Below are 15,257 nucleotides of genomic sequence, written 5' to 3'. Positions count from 1 at the left end.
ACCACATTTTGGGACAAATGTTTTCACTTTCAACATTAACAATCAGTAGAATATTTTCTCTAAATTTGCATCTCCTTTCTTCACTCCAATTGTTTGCACCTAAGAAAAAAATAAAGCTTGATGCAACATTATGCTTACAAATTGTGTTTTATGCTCAATCATCACAAGTGTTGAGCCACCCCCGTAGTGTTCGAGTTCGGTTCGGTTCGTCGAACACCCGTGTGTTCGCCGAACTGTTCGTCGAACACCTTCGAACACCGTTAAAACCAATGGCAGGCAAACAAAAACACATAGAAACACATAGAAAACACCTTCAAAGGTGTCCAAAAGCTGACAAACTGCTCAGAAGACATAACTAACACATGGAAAAGTGACAAGTACATATAGTCATGCGAAAATAAAAGAGGTGGAGGAGTAAAAGGAGGGGGAGACACAGATATAGGCATGTCATGCCCTTCTAAAATCCAAAAAGTGAGAAGCCGACACGGCCAGTCCGCTCCTGCCCGTGCCACCTCCATGTCGCCGGGTTTGTGCCAGAGCCGCGGTGAACCCTGATGGCCAGCCCCCCTCTCCCAATACTGGTGCCTGTCCGCTGGTGGGTCGAGCGAGCCCCCCTGTGGTGGAGGCAGCTCTAAGCTTTTTAATTTAAATTGTCTCTCTAATTTGAATGAATACACTTTAACTCCATTTACAAGGATCTATTGGAGGGCAAGTCTCATGCCAGCAGCCGCGTAATTCCAGCTCCAGTAGCGTCCACTAAAGCTGCTGCAGTTAAAAAGCTTTTATAAGGATCGAGCTCGGCTGTCCACCGCAAGGCATCCTACTGCCAGTCCCAGCCCCTATGCCTTGGGGTGCCTCCTGATGCTCTTCACTGAGTATCCCGTGGTCCCGAAGCATTTCCTTTGAAAAAATGAAGTGTCCAAACTACAGGTGGTGTAGCTTGCTTAACAGCCGGGATAATCCGCTGACTAGCAGACCCTGCTACTAGGCACAAAGTATTTCCTGGGCTAGATGCAGTTAAAAATTTGTAATTAGATACTCTCGTTGGATGCTGAGAAAGCATTCCATAGAGTCTCCTGGCACGCCATATATGATTCTCTTAAAAAGCTTGGGGTAGGGGTCTAGGGGACCCTTTTATAGCCAAAATCACGGCCCTGTATCGCAATACGTCACCTAGGCTGAAGATAAATGGAACTGTAGCACCCTGAGGGCTCTGTTGCTACAGAGGTATTGCACCTCACCCAGAGGTGTGATATCTCACTCTCAGGTAAGGATGTAGTGTGGATCAGGACCCGACACCTGCATGCATTACACCACATTGCCGTGGGGCAGGGCGACCAATATGCCCCTGAGATGGGCACGACAGTCCCTGTCCCTGGCTGGAGTGGGGGGAGGGAACACTGAGGAAGGGGAACCCTGTAGTGCAGGAGCAGGGAGGAAGCAGTTCCTGGGTGCATTGAGAAGGGAGTATAAAAGGTGGGCACCATCTTAGTTCAGTGCAGAGAAGTCTGAGCAGAAGTGGCAGGGAGCAGGGGCTCTGCATGAGCTCTGCTCCGGAGGCGGGCCTAGTAACAGAGGCCCAGGCCTGGAAGAGGGAGAAGGAAGGAAGAGGAGCGGAGAAGGCTCCAGGAACGAGGAACGAAGGGATCTCAGGGGTGCGGACGGGCGAGTCGCCACCGCACGCCAGAATCCAAGTGCGTGGAGGGGTCAGGCCAAAGGGGGAGACCGGTCCCCGAAACTAGTGGAGGCAGGAAACGACCCTCAGCTAGAAACAGGAGGCTGTGACATTTTATGTGGCGCAGCCCCTCGCTACACCCGCTAGGAAGGCACCACATAGGGTCAGGGAAACTGGCGCCAAGTTTACCAAGAGGAGGCCCGAGGCAGCCGGACAGAAGGGTTGGTAAGAAAGGCCAGACAAAGGACACACAAAGGGGGTCCTGTGAAGCGCTCCAAAGTTATCTGGGAGTTGTCTGAGCCCCTCACCTGGTGAGCACAGTACGACGTGGGCAGCCGTTACCTGCAGACGTGGTCTGGATTATAAGAACTGTGAGTAAAGGCCCTGGACTGCATCACTGACTCCGTGTCATTACTGCTGCTGCCCTGCACCATCACCCCCATCCTCCGCATACACTGCCCTGAGGCTATACTCCTCCCGTGGGGAGTTATGTTACGCTCTGCTGCACCCACAACACCAGCCTCAGCGGTCTGCCCTGGAGCGGCGGTTCACTCTGACCGCAATCCACGGGTGGCGTAGTCGGACATTTAAACATCAAAACCACATAAATAGTTCCGCCACTGGTTTGACCGCCCTGAGCCACGGAACCGGGTTGCCGCCACGGAGACTACAACCACCAGCATCCACCAAAAAGGGTCCGGCTCCGGGCGTCCCAAGGCCCAGGGGGCGCGTCAGAACATTTTCATCACCTTTCACAATCACCAATGGGACAAGGCAGGGATGTTCTCTGTCCCCTCTCTTATACATCCTAGTGACGGAGCACCTGCTCTCATCAATTCGCCATAACCCCAATATTAGGTGGATTGAGGTGGGAGGCACCGAGTACAAGTGCTCTCTATTTGCTGATGATGTCCTAGTATATATCACTCAATCACATATATCCATCCATGCTGTTATGGCTGAAATAGATCACTTTGTTACATGGTCAAATTTTAAAATCAATGCAGCGAAGTCTGAGGCCCTCGATGTCTCCCTCCCTAAATCCATATAGGATTCCATCCAGTCCAACTTTCCCTTTGCCTGGCCCTCACAGGGTATCAAATACTTAGGAATTCCTATTCATAGAGACCTCTCCCATCTATGTTATCTTAATTTTGGGCCCTTTATTGAACAACTCCATACAGACCACGGTTGGCAAGTTAGAACTGTAAGATTCACTACGTGAACCACTGGTGTTTTGTGGAAAAGCACATGTACACTGTGTTCCAAATTATTATGCAAAAAGTGTTTAGGAGTGATAAGGGAAGAATTTGTTTGTTTGTCAGTTAAACTCATTGATGGTGATGTGTGTCAGGGCTCTTTATATCACTGTAAGCAATTGCAGACACCAGTGCTAATTAGTTTGGCAGGTGTGTCCAATGAAAGGCAAGACTACTTAAGAAGGCTCTCTCACATTATTCAGCAGCCTACATTTTCTGCCAAAATGGGAAAGAAAAAGGATGTGTCGGCTGCTGAGAAGCAACAAATTGTGGAGTGTTTAGGTCAAGGCATGACTACAATCAACATTGTGCGATGATCAGGATGAAGTGTCTTGGCAATCAAGAAGTATGTAGCTGATTCACAGTACACACGTGTGCGTGCTGATAAGGGCAAATTGAGGACTCTTTCCTACAGGCAATTACGTCAGGTTGAAAGAGCAGCGGCAAAAAAGCCTTGTCATAGCAGCAGACAAGTTTTTGAAGCTGCTTGTGCCTCCAATGTCCCCCGAACAACAAGATGCAAGGTCCTTCAGAGGTTTGCAGCTGTGCATACGCCATCCTGTCGACCTCCTCTATCCACTTCACACAAGCAGAAACGGCTCCAGTGGGCCAAACATTACATGAAGACTGATTTCAAAACTGTTTTGTTCACGGATGAGTGCCGTGCAGCGCTCGATGGTCCAGATGGATGGAGTGGAGGATGGCTGGTTGATGGACACCCCACGCAAACACGGCTACAGCGCCAACAAGGAGGAGGTGGAGTAATGTTTTGGGCTGGAATCATGGGGAGAGAGATTGTTGGCCCCTTTAGGATCCCTGAAGGCGCTAAAGATGAACTCCATAATGTATGTGGATTTTCTCAAACAGCACTTCCTGCCATGGTTCAAGAAGAAGAACCGTGTATTTCACAGCAAGATCATTTTTCTGCATGATAATGCACCATCTCATGCTGCACATAAAACATCTGCATCTCTGGCTGATATGGGCATAAAAGGGGACAAACTTATGGTGTGACCCCCATGCTCCCCTGACCTCTACCCCATTCAGAACCTTTGGAGCATCATTAAAAGGAGTGTCTATGATGGCGGGAGGCAGTTCACATCTAAGCAACAGCTCTGGGAGGGTATTCTGTCCTCATGCAAAACAATTGAAGCAGAAACCATCCAAAACCTGACAAATTCAATGGACGAGAGAGTTCAGAAGCTCCTTTCGAACAAGGGGTCCTATGTGAAAATGTAACATCACCTAGAATAAAGTTTTGAGTTGAAAACTGTTTGATTTCAGTTTCTAACAACCTGCTAATGCTTATAATTTCAAAAATGACCATTTTTTTGGTCTTTATTAAAATGAAAAGGTTGATCGAAAAGTTTGGGGGATCTAAGAGTGTGGCAACCCAGTAGTCATGATTACTTCGAATTCTGACAATATGAGGGTCATGCTGCAGGTAGTGCAGCAAGAAGGCACTTATGTGTCTTGCGCATCTCGGAGCCCCAAAATTATTTTCCGGGCTAGATGCAGCTAAAAATTATTTTTAATTTTAAATCTGGTGGAGCTTATTATAGATGGCCTAATAGGATCAGTGCTGCACACTGCTACAAAGCCCAAATTATTTTCCAGTCAAGATACAGATAAACATGATTAGTAATTTGAAAGCTTAAAATGGTTGGTAGGGTGATTTTAACCAATCATCAAGCTTTTACTCTCCCCAGGATGACACAGGGGTAGAAAAGTCGTTTCGGATCCATGATTTGTTCATCTTTATGAACGTGAGTCTGTCTACATTATCAGTGGAGAGCCGCGTGCGCTTATCTGTCAGCACACCACCAGCAGCGCTGAACACACGTTCAGACAGAACGCTGGCTGCGGGGCATGACAAGATCTCCAAGGCGTAAGTGGCTAGCTCCGGCCATTTATCCAGATTGGAAGCCCAAAAAGAGCAAGGGTCCAGTGACACAGTCGTGGCTTCAATGTTTACTTGGAGATACTCCTGTACCATCGTCTCTAGGCGTTGACTATGTGTCAGACTTCTTGTCTCCTGTGGCCTTGCAAAGGATGGGCTAAAAAAGTGGTGAAATGATTCCGCAAAATTGATGTTACCACCAGATACTGTGGTTCTGTTACGGTTTGAGTGCTGAACACTTGACGGTCCCACGGTTGGCAAGTTAGAACTGTGAGATTCACTACGTGCACCACTGGTATTTTGTGGAAAAGCACATGTAAGATTCTGCAACAGTCTCTGCTGATACTCCTGCATGCGTGCATCCTTTTCTATGGCAGGAATAATTTCTGCAAATTTACTTTTGTACCGGGGATCTAACAGTGTGGCAACCCAGTAGTCAGGATTATTTCTAATTCTCACAATTCGAGGGTCATGTTGCAGGTAGTGCAGCAAGAAGGCACTCATGTGTGTTGCGCATCCAGGAGCAACAAGTCCCTGTTGTGTTGGTGGCGAGGTAACAATCATGCTTCCTTCCTCTGTCCTCTCCCCCCAACCTCGCACAACAGAAATGTGATCAAGGTCTCCCTCATCTGATGAGTCTTCCATCAGTTCGTCCTCCACTTCTTCCTGGGCTCCTGCACCTTCCTCACTAGTTTGGCTGCTACCATGCGCCCTGGTAAAACCATCTCCCCCACCCTCACATGCCTGCCGCCTTGGTGCTGCCGACCGTCTGGACCTTGCAGATGTTAGCCCTTCCGCATACAACTCCTCCTCCTCTACTTCCTCCACCTCCTCTTGTGCCACCACCTGACTCCGAATTCTGTTTAACATGTGCTCCAGCATGTAAATCACCGGAATAGTCATGCTGATAATGGCATCGTCAGCACTAAACATCTTCGTCGCCATTTCAAAACTGTGCAGAAGGGTGCATAGGTCCCTGATCTGAGACCACTCCTCCAGCGTGATTTGCCCCACCTCTGAATCTCGTTGGCCCAGGCAATACGTCAGAACGTATTGCACCAGGGCTTGTCGGTGCTGCCACAGTCGCTGCAACATGTGCAGAGTTGAATTCCACCGGGTAGGCACATCGCATTTTAGCCGGTGAAGTGGCAGGCCCAACGACTTCTGTAGAGATGTAAGTCGCTGAGCTGCGGGATGCGAACGGCGGAAGTGAGCACACAGCGACCGTGCCCTCTGCAGAAGGCCATCTAGTCTGGGATAGTGGGTTAAAAATTGCTGGACAACCAGGTTCAACACGTGAGCCATACAAGGCACGTGTGTGACATTGCCCCGGCGAAGGGCCGCACCCAGGTTTGCAGCATTGTCGCACACGGCCTTCCCTGGTTTCAGGTCCAGTGGAGACAACCATTCATGAAATTGGTTCTCCAGAGCTGACCACAACTCCTCAGCTGTGTGACTCACATTTCCCAGACATTTCAATGTAAAAACCGCCTGATGACGTTGAGCCCTACTGCCAGCATAGTAAGGAGGTGTGCAGGATCCCTTCTGCGCAGTTAGAAAGCTTGTGGCATGACCAGACAGGCTTTGGGTGCAGGTGGAAGACCGAGAGGAGGTTGAGGAGGCAGAAGCAGTGGAGGAACTTTGACATAAAGAGGATTGACGCACAACTCGTGGGGACGGCAAGACTTGGACAGCAGCCCCTTGTCCTGCTGTCACCATAGTTACCCAGTGCCCAGTCAGCGACATGTAACGCCCCTGTCCATGCCTACTCGTCCAAGTGTCTGTGGTGAAATGCACCCTGTCACACACAGAGTTTCTCAAAGAAGCGGTGATGTTGTGTGCGACATGCTGGTGGAGCGCAGGCACACCTTTCTTTGAGAAGTAGTGCCGACTGGGCATCTGGTACTGGGGCACTGCGACGGACATAAGGTCTCGAAAATCCTCTGTGTCCACCAGGTGGAAAGGCAGCATTTCTGTAGCCAAGAGCTTGCAGATGGTGAAATTCAACCTCTTAGCTTTCTCATGGCTAGGAGGAAATGGTCTTTTACTTGTCCACATCTGAGGGACCGAGGGCTGGCTATTGTGCTTAGACGGGGTTGATAAGGGTGTCCCCGGCAAACTGCCGGTCTGTGAGGAAGATGCAGGCGGACATGTTCGGTTGCCTTGATCCAAAGGTGGTGCTATCGATGTCGGACAGCGCTCAACACCAGCTGCTGTTACCACCTCCAAAGGAAATGATGACCTGCCAATCACGCTGGCTGTTGCGGGTAAAGAGGTGGCAGGTCTGCGCCCCAAAACAGGTGTGACTGCTGTCCCCCCAGTCACAGAGGATGAAGAGGCCGCGAATGCACAAGATATGGCAGACGGTGGTTGGCCCGGCCGGCTAGGCCGCATTGTAGCACACTGAGCTTCCCACTGCAACTTATGCTTCATGTCCATGTGCCGGTTCATGCATGAAGTACTCAAACTATGTATTTTTTGGCCTCTACTTAGCTTTTGCTGACAAATGTTACAAATAACACGAGTTGGGTCATCTTTATCGATCTGAAAAAATGCCCAGGCTATGCAAGGCTTAGCACCCATGCGACCTGAAGAGCCACCACGACTTGTGGTGAGAGGCAGAGTTGTGTTTGAGGATGCAGTTGTTGACGTGCTTCCAGTACTACGTCTCTGTCCAGGAAGGCGCAACCTGACCTCGTCGTCACTAGCATCTTCCTCCACCTCCTCTGCTGACCTCATCTCTTGGCTGACTGTGGGTTGACAGTAAGTGGGATCTCCAACCTCATCATCATCACCCTGTGTGTTATCACACCCGTCGTCCTCAGAGCCAACCTGTTCCTGCCCTGACAAAAAACTAAAGTTGTCGCTCCAATCAGGTATTTGAGTCTTATCATCGTCTTCCTCATTGTCTCCAATAACAGGAGTTACAGTTTGGGAATGAGGGTCTACATTATGGACAGAACCTTCTGCGTCTGGTCCTGGATCCGACTCATAAAGATTCTGGGCATCAGTGCAGATCATTTCCTCGTCTGGATTCACAGAAGCGCTGGAGTCGATCTCTGATTCCCAGGCTATAGTATGAGTAAACAGCTCTGCAGACTCAACCATCTGTTCTACCTCATACTCAGACGGGCAGCTGGAGATTTGGGAGCTGTGAGGAAGCAAGTGCGATTTGGGTGACACCTTTGAGGACTGGAGTATTTGTGATGTTGAAGTTGATGTGGAGGAGAGCCCACTTAAAGGAGCACTTGATATCCGTTGAAGCACCTGCTGTTTTTGTGCCTCATCTGGAATTTGTAGCGATTGGCGTGGCCGTAAGAAAGGGATCTTATCACATTGTCCGCTAAAAGAAGTAGACATTTTAGTTTGGCTGGAAGATGGTCTTTCTTCTGCAGATGTTACTGTTGCTTTAACACCTACCCCACGGACACAACCTTTTTTCCCCTTCCCAACACGCCTATTCCCCTTTCCACCAGCAGCAGGCCTTTTTCCACTCATTTTGGTGGTTAACTATTTCACAACTCTGGAGTTGTTTGCACAAAAAAACAATGGATGGTAACCGAGCAGAGCTGAGTGGCCAAACTGTGGTATTAGGCCAAAACTATTGGCTGGGTTAGATGCAGAAAAAAATATATTCAGTTTGCAACCTGATGGAGGTCAGTATAGATGGACTAATACAACAAGACCCACACACAGCTAGAAGCCCAAATATTTTTTCAGAGGTACTGTAGATGCAGATAAAAATTATTTTTAATTTGCAACCTGATGGAGGTCAGTATAGATGGACTAATAGAGAAAGTCCGACACACTGCTAGAAGGCCAAATATTTTTTCAGAGCTAGATGCAGAAAAAAAATATATTCAGTTTGCAACCTAATGGAGGTCAGTATAGATGGACTAATAGATAAAGTCCGACACACTGCTACAAGGCCAAATATTTTTTCAGAGGTAGATGCAGAAAAAAATTATATTCAGTTTGCAACCTGATGGAGGTCTGTATAGATGGATTAATAGAACAAGACCCACACACAGCTAGAAGCCCAATATTTTTTCAGAGGTAGATGCAGAAAAAAATATATTCAGTTTGCAACCTGATGGAGGTCAGTATAGATGGACTAATACAACAAGTCCCACACACAGCTAGAAGCCCAATATTTTTTCAGAGGTAGATGCAGAAAAAAATATATTCAGTTTGCAACCTGATGGAGGTCAGTATAGATGGACTAATACAACAAGTCCCACACACAGCTAGAAGCCCAAATATTTTTTCAGAGGTACTGTAGATGCAGATAAAAATTATTTTTAATTTGCAACCTGATGGAGGTCAGTATAGATGGACTAATACAACAAGTCCCACACACAGCTAGAAGCCCAAATATTTTTTCAGAGGTACTGTAGATGCAGATAAAATTATTTTTAATTTGCAACCTGATGGAGGTCAGTATAGATGGACTAATAGAGAAAGTCCGACACACTGCTAGAAGGCCAAATATTTTTTCAGAGCTAGATGCAGAAAAAAAATATATTCAGTTTGCAACCTGATGGAGGTCAGTATAGATGGATTAATAGAACAAGACCCACACACAGCTAGAAGCCCAATATTTTTTCAGAGGTAGATGCAGAAAAAAATATATTCAGTTTGCAACCTGATGGAGGTCAGTATAGATGGACTAATACAACAAGTCCCACACACAGCTAGAAGCCCAAATATTTTTCAGAGGTACTGTAGATGCAGATAAAAATTAGTTTTAATTTGCAACCTGATGGAGGTCAGTATAGATGGACTAATAGAATAATGCTATGCCCAAAAGATTTTACTTCACTAGGTGCAGTAAAAAAATTGGTATTCTATACACAGGTGGTATATCTTGCAGCACAGATAGGCTACTCCACTGACTAACACACTCTGCAATAGGCCAAAAAGGATTAGCTTTGCTAGATTCAGCCAAATGCTGTGAAAAAAACTTGCACAGCACTGGCACAGACCTGCCTGGCAAAAACTGATAGGAACTGATGTAACCTAGTCCTGAAAAGGACTCCAATTACAATTAGTCTTTACTCCCACAACCTATCTATTTAAGAGCACAGACCTCCCTGATAAAAGTCATAGGAAATGCTGTAACCTAGTCCTTAAAAGGACTGCAATCACAACTATTCCCTACTCCCAAGCTATCTGTATATTTGTGCGAAAATTGGCTTGAAATTAACAAGGTATAGCGCACACAGCAACAGCGGTGCCGTCTAACACGCAGCTGCAGCAGTGAGAAAATGGTGGCGACGGGGAAAATGGCTTGGTCTTATAGGCCAAGGACATGTGACATACACTGCCAATGACACATGCCCTTGCTTGTGTGAAAAAAAGCACTTCGCTCCGTGTGTGCGCTGCTGATAGGCTGACAGATTGCACCTCCCAACTGCAAATGCGGGAAAGAGAAAAAAAAATGGAGATCTTCATTGTTCCTGCAGAGATCCATCCCCTGCCCCTCCCCCCACCCCGCTGTACACTCAAACTGCGTATTAACATTAATTTTCATCATTACTGAGAAAAAATCGAGTTATGATTTTGGTGCACGAACAGTGATCGAACATAACCTCGAACAGCCGAATTTTTATCAAATTGTTCGTGTTCGCCGAACGGCTCGAACACCGCCCAAAACAGCTCGAATTTGAGATTGGCGAACAGTTCGAGTAGAACAACGCTCATCTCTAATCATCACCTGTCCTACAGAGACACAGGCATTTTCTTTCAAGAAATTGTACAGCTTCACTCCTGTTACTGATTAGTTGGGGGTCCGCTATATTGGTGGCAATCTCAAATCGAAAACTAAAAGTGATGGGGCTTAGCAAAACCAATTCTCAACGTTGGCACTTTGGCAGTATTCCTGGGGGTCCTTGAGGCAAATCTTAAATGTCCTGAATTTGTGCTTTCACAAAAGACTTCTGGGAAAATCAAATAGTTTCTTTGTGCATATGTTAGTTGTTGCTTTGGCATCGGAAAAATACTGTGGATAGGAAAATGGGAGGGACTATTTCATCTCTATGTGTTCTCTGTCCCTATTAGGGCAGAGAGTGAACCTCCTAAGGTGCTGTCGTGGAAGATTCCTAGAAACCAAATTACCAGTAAGTCTAATTTCAGATTTTTTTACCTCAGGCATCAATAGACTATATATATACTTAATAAACAAAAGCTAAAAGAGCAAATGAACATAGTTTAACAAGTCTGAAATGCGCATGTGATACTGACATCAAAGTTTCACCACATTTTGGGACAAATGTTTTCACTTTCAACATTAACAATCAGTAGAATATTTTCTCTAAATTTGCATCTCCTATCTTCACTCCAATTGTTTGCACCTAAGAAAAAAATAAAGCTTGATGCAACATTTTGCTTACAAATTGTGCTTTATGCTCAATCATCACCTGTCCTACAGAGACACAGTCAGAATTACCCTGGCGAATTGAGTAAATTTGAAAATGTAAAAAAATGCAGAATTGCTGTTTTTTTCTATTCATTCACAAAGAATTAATGTAAGTTCTTAAATATGTACGCAAAATAGCTGGACTTTCAAATATAGATAATCTTGCAAAAACAAATCAAAGTAAAAATAAATACATCCAGTTGTGACATCTACAGTGTGTTGAACATTCCTAAATCTAAATGTGTCCTGACGAAATAGCTCAGTTGGGAGAGCGTTAGCCTGAAGATCTAAAGGTCCCAGGGTCAATCCTGGGTTTTGGCAAAAGTTTTTTCTTCACCATTAAATTTTCAGCAGAAAATAAACAAAGCATATGGTCTGACTGTTTACAGAGAATGTAAAAGTCCTAATCATTATAACTATCTACAGGAAATAAAATGATAGAAACTTGAAAACTGAACACTTTTGACTTTTGAGGAAAATAATATTTTTTTGTAACTTTTCCTTCATTCTGGACGTCATCATTTTGTTTTATTTTAGTTTGACTTAGCTGTATGAAGATTTAAAGGAAACCTGATAGCTAATACGGGTAGCATGTATCAGACACTAGCTGAATGATTTCAGCCATTTATGTTTGACTATGAATCGCTGTGGCATTACTGAGACAAATATGCTTCAAAAATATGCCAGGAACAATGCCGTTTAGGGAAAAAGCCAGGAAGGCAAAAAACACAAGCCCCAACTCAGGACCATCATCTTTCATTCTAAAAATAGGGGTTTCCACGGTAATGGTAAGACAAAGAATCCACAGTTTTGGCATTTCTCTAGCGAGGAGAGCCCACTTAAAATGTATGGGGTGCTTGTCTCCATAAGCGCAAGCTGGGCACTAAACTGGCTTATTTGCAATTCTAGATGTTGCAGAGTGAAAACACCTGTTGGACAAAAATAGTAATTGCCAGTGTTGATGAATTCATTGTGAGGAGTAATTTATAAAATGGGATCACTTTGGAGGGGTTTCTGCTGTTTTGGTACTTTTGGAACTCTGCAAATGTCACCCTCAAAATATTCTTGCAAAATCTGCATTCCCAAAACCCAAATAGCGCTCTTACTTTCAAAGCCCTGCTGTGTGACCAAACAGTAGTTTCTGAAGACATATGGGCATCAATACATTTCAATGAAATTGTACAACTTTAGATATTTTCACAAGAAAAACTAAATATATATTGACCTAAATTTACCATTAATATAAAGTACAATGTATTACAAAATAACACTATCAGAATCACGGGGATATGTTAAGCATTCCAGTGTTTTTGCCACATAAAGTGATACATGTCAGATTTAAAAAACGGTGCTTGGTCATGAAGCTAAAAATTGGCTGTAACTAATAGGTTACAAATCAATATTGAAATAAAATAAATCATGGTATATTTCCTTTCATCACAAGTAATGCTCATCTTTCTACTGCTTAGCTTAGAAAGAGTTAAATTACAGAAGTCAGGATGGCCGAGCGGTCTAAGGCGTTGCGTTCAGGTCGCAGTTTCTCCTGGAGGCATGGATTCGAATCCCACTTCTGACATTAGCATTTTCTTTCAAGAAATTGTACAGCTTCACTCCTGTTACTGATTAGTTGGGGGTCCACTATATTGGTACTATATTGGTGGCAATCTCAAATCGAAAACTAAAAGTGATGGGGCTTAGCAAAACCAATTCTCAACGTTGGCACTTTGGCAGTATTCCTGGGGGTCCTTGAGGCAAATCTTAAATGTCCTGAATTTGTGCTTTCACAAAAGACTTCTGGGAAAATCAAATAGTTTCTTTGTGCATATGTTAGTTGTTGCTTTGGCATCGGAAAAATACTGTGGATAGGAAAATGGGAGGGACTATTTCATCTCTATGTGTTCTCTGTCCCTATTAGGGCAGAGAGTGAACCTCCTAAGGTGCTGTCGTGGAAGATTCCTAGAAACCAAATTACCAGTAAGTCTAATTTCAGATTTTTTTACCTCAGGCATCAATAGACTATATATACTTAATAAACAAAAGCTAAAAGAGCAAATGAACATAGTTTAACAAGTCTGAAATGCGCATGTGATACTGACATCAAAGTTTCACCACATTTTGGGACAAATGTTTTCACTTTCAACATTAACAATCAGTAGAATATTTTCTCTAAATTTGCATCTCCTATCTTCACTCCAATTGTTTGCACCTAAGAAAAAAATAAAGCTTGATGCAACATTATGCTTACAAATTGTGTTTTATGCTCAATCATCACCTGTCCTACAGAGACACAGTCAGAATTACCCTGGCGAATTTAGTAAATTTGAAAATGTAAAAAAAATGCAGAATTGCTGTTTTTTTCTATTCACTCACAAAGAATTAATGTAAGTTCTTAAAATGTACGCAAAATAGCGGGACTTTCAAATATAGATAATCTTGCAAAAACAAGTCAAAGTAAAAATAAATACATCCAGTTGTGACATCTACAGTGTGTTGAACATTCCTGAATCTAAATGTGTCCTGCCGAAATAGCTCAGTTGGGAGAGTGTTAGACTGAAGATCTCAAGGTCCCTGGTTCAATCCCGGGCTTCGGCAAAAGTTTTTTTCTTCACCTATTAAATTTTAAGCAGAAAATAAACAAAGCATATGGACTGACTGTTTACAGAGAATGTAAAAATCCTAATCATTATAACTATCTACAGGAAATAAAATGATAGAAACTTGAGAACTGAACACTTTTAACTTTTGAGGAAAATAATATTTTTTGTAATTTTTCCTTCATTCTGGACATCATCACTTTGTTTTATTTTAGTTTGACTTAGCTGTATGAGGATTTAAAGGAAACCTGATAGCTAATACGGGCAGCATGTATCAGACACTAGCTGAATGATTTCAGCCATTTATGTTTGACTATGAATCGCTGTGGCATTACTGAGACAAATATGCTTCAAAAATATGCCAGGAACAAAGCTGTTTGGGGAAAAAGCCAGGAAGGCAAAAAACACAAGCCCCAACTCAGGACCATCATCTTTCATTCTAAAAATAGGGGTTTCTACGTTAATGGTAAGACAAAGAATCCACAGATTTGGCATTTCTCTAGCGAGGAGAGCCCACTTAAAATGTTTGGGGTGCTTGTCTCCATAAGCGCAAGCTGGGCACTAAACTGGCTTATTTGCAATTCTGGATGTTGCAGAGTGAAAACACATGTTGGACAATAATAGTAATTGCTGGTGTTGATGAATTCATTGTGAGGAGTAATTTATAAAATGGGATCACTTTGGAGGGGTTTCTGCTGTTTTGGTACTTTTGGAACTCTGCAAATGTCACCCTCAAAATATTCTTGCAAAATCTGCATTCCCAAAACCCAAATAGCGCTCTTACTTTCAAAGCCCTGCTGTGTGACCAAACAGTAGTTTCTGAAGACATATGGGCATCACCACATTTCAATGAAATTGTACAACTTTAGATATTTTCACAAGAAAAACTAAAAATATATTGACCTAAATTTACCATTAATATAAAGTACAATGTATTACAAAATAACACTATCAGAATCACGGGGATATGTTAAGCATTCCAGTGTTTTTGCCACATAAAGTGATACATGTCAGATTTAAAAAACGGTGCTTGGTCATGAAGCTAAAAATTGGCTGTAACTAATAGGTTACAAATCAATATTGAAATAAAATAAATCATGGTATATTTCCTTTCATCACAAGTAATGCTCATCTTTCTACTGCTTAGCTTAGAAAGAGTTAAATTAAAAAGTCCAGAAGAAGTCAGGATGGCCGAGCGGTCTAAGGTGCTGCGTTCAGTTCACAGTCTCTCTTGAAGATGTGGGTTCGAATCCGACTACTGACATTAACATTTTCTTTCAAGAAATTGTACAGCTTCACTCCTGTTACTGATTAGTTGGGGGTCCGCTGTATTGGTGGCAATCTCAAATCGAAAACTAAAAGTGATGGGGCTTAGCAAAACCAATTCTCAACGTTGGCACTTTGGCAGTAT

At 43.9% G+C, this 15,257-nt stretch overlaps 1 non-coding gene across 1 annotated transcript; it reads left to right on the top strand.

The window, feature by feature from the left end:
* Positions 1-13,771: 13,771 nt before the first annotated feature.
* TRNAF-GAA (transfer RNA phenylalanine (anticodon GAA)) lies at positions 13,772-13,844 on the top strand. The gene has a single exon. It is a non-coding gene; the product is annotated as a tRNA-Phe (tRNA).
* The last annotated feature ends 1,413 nt before the right edge of the window (positions 13,845-15,257 follow it).

The sequence above is a fragment of the Phyllobates terribilis genome, unplaced genomic scaffold (genome assembly GCF_046119375.1).
Source record: "Phyllobates terribilis strain yellow unplaced genomic scaffold, ASM4611937v1 Scaffold_12__6_contigs__length_324123572, whole genome shotgun sequence".
Lineage (NCBI taxonomy): Eukaryota > Metazoa > Chordata > Amphibia > Anura > Dendrobatidae > Phyllobates > Phyllobates terribilis.
This window is presented reverse-complemented; position numbering and strand designations above follow the sequence as displayed.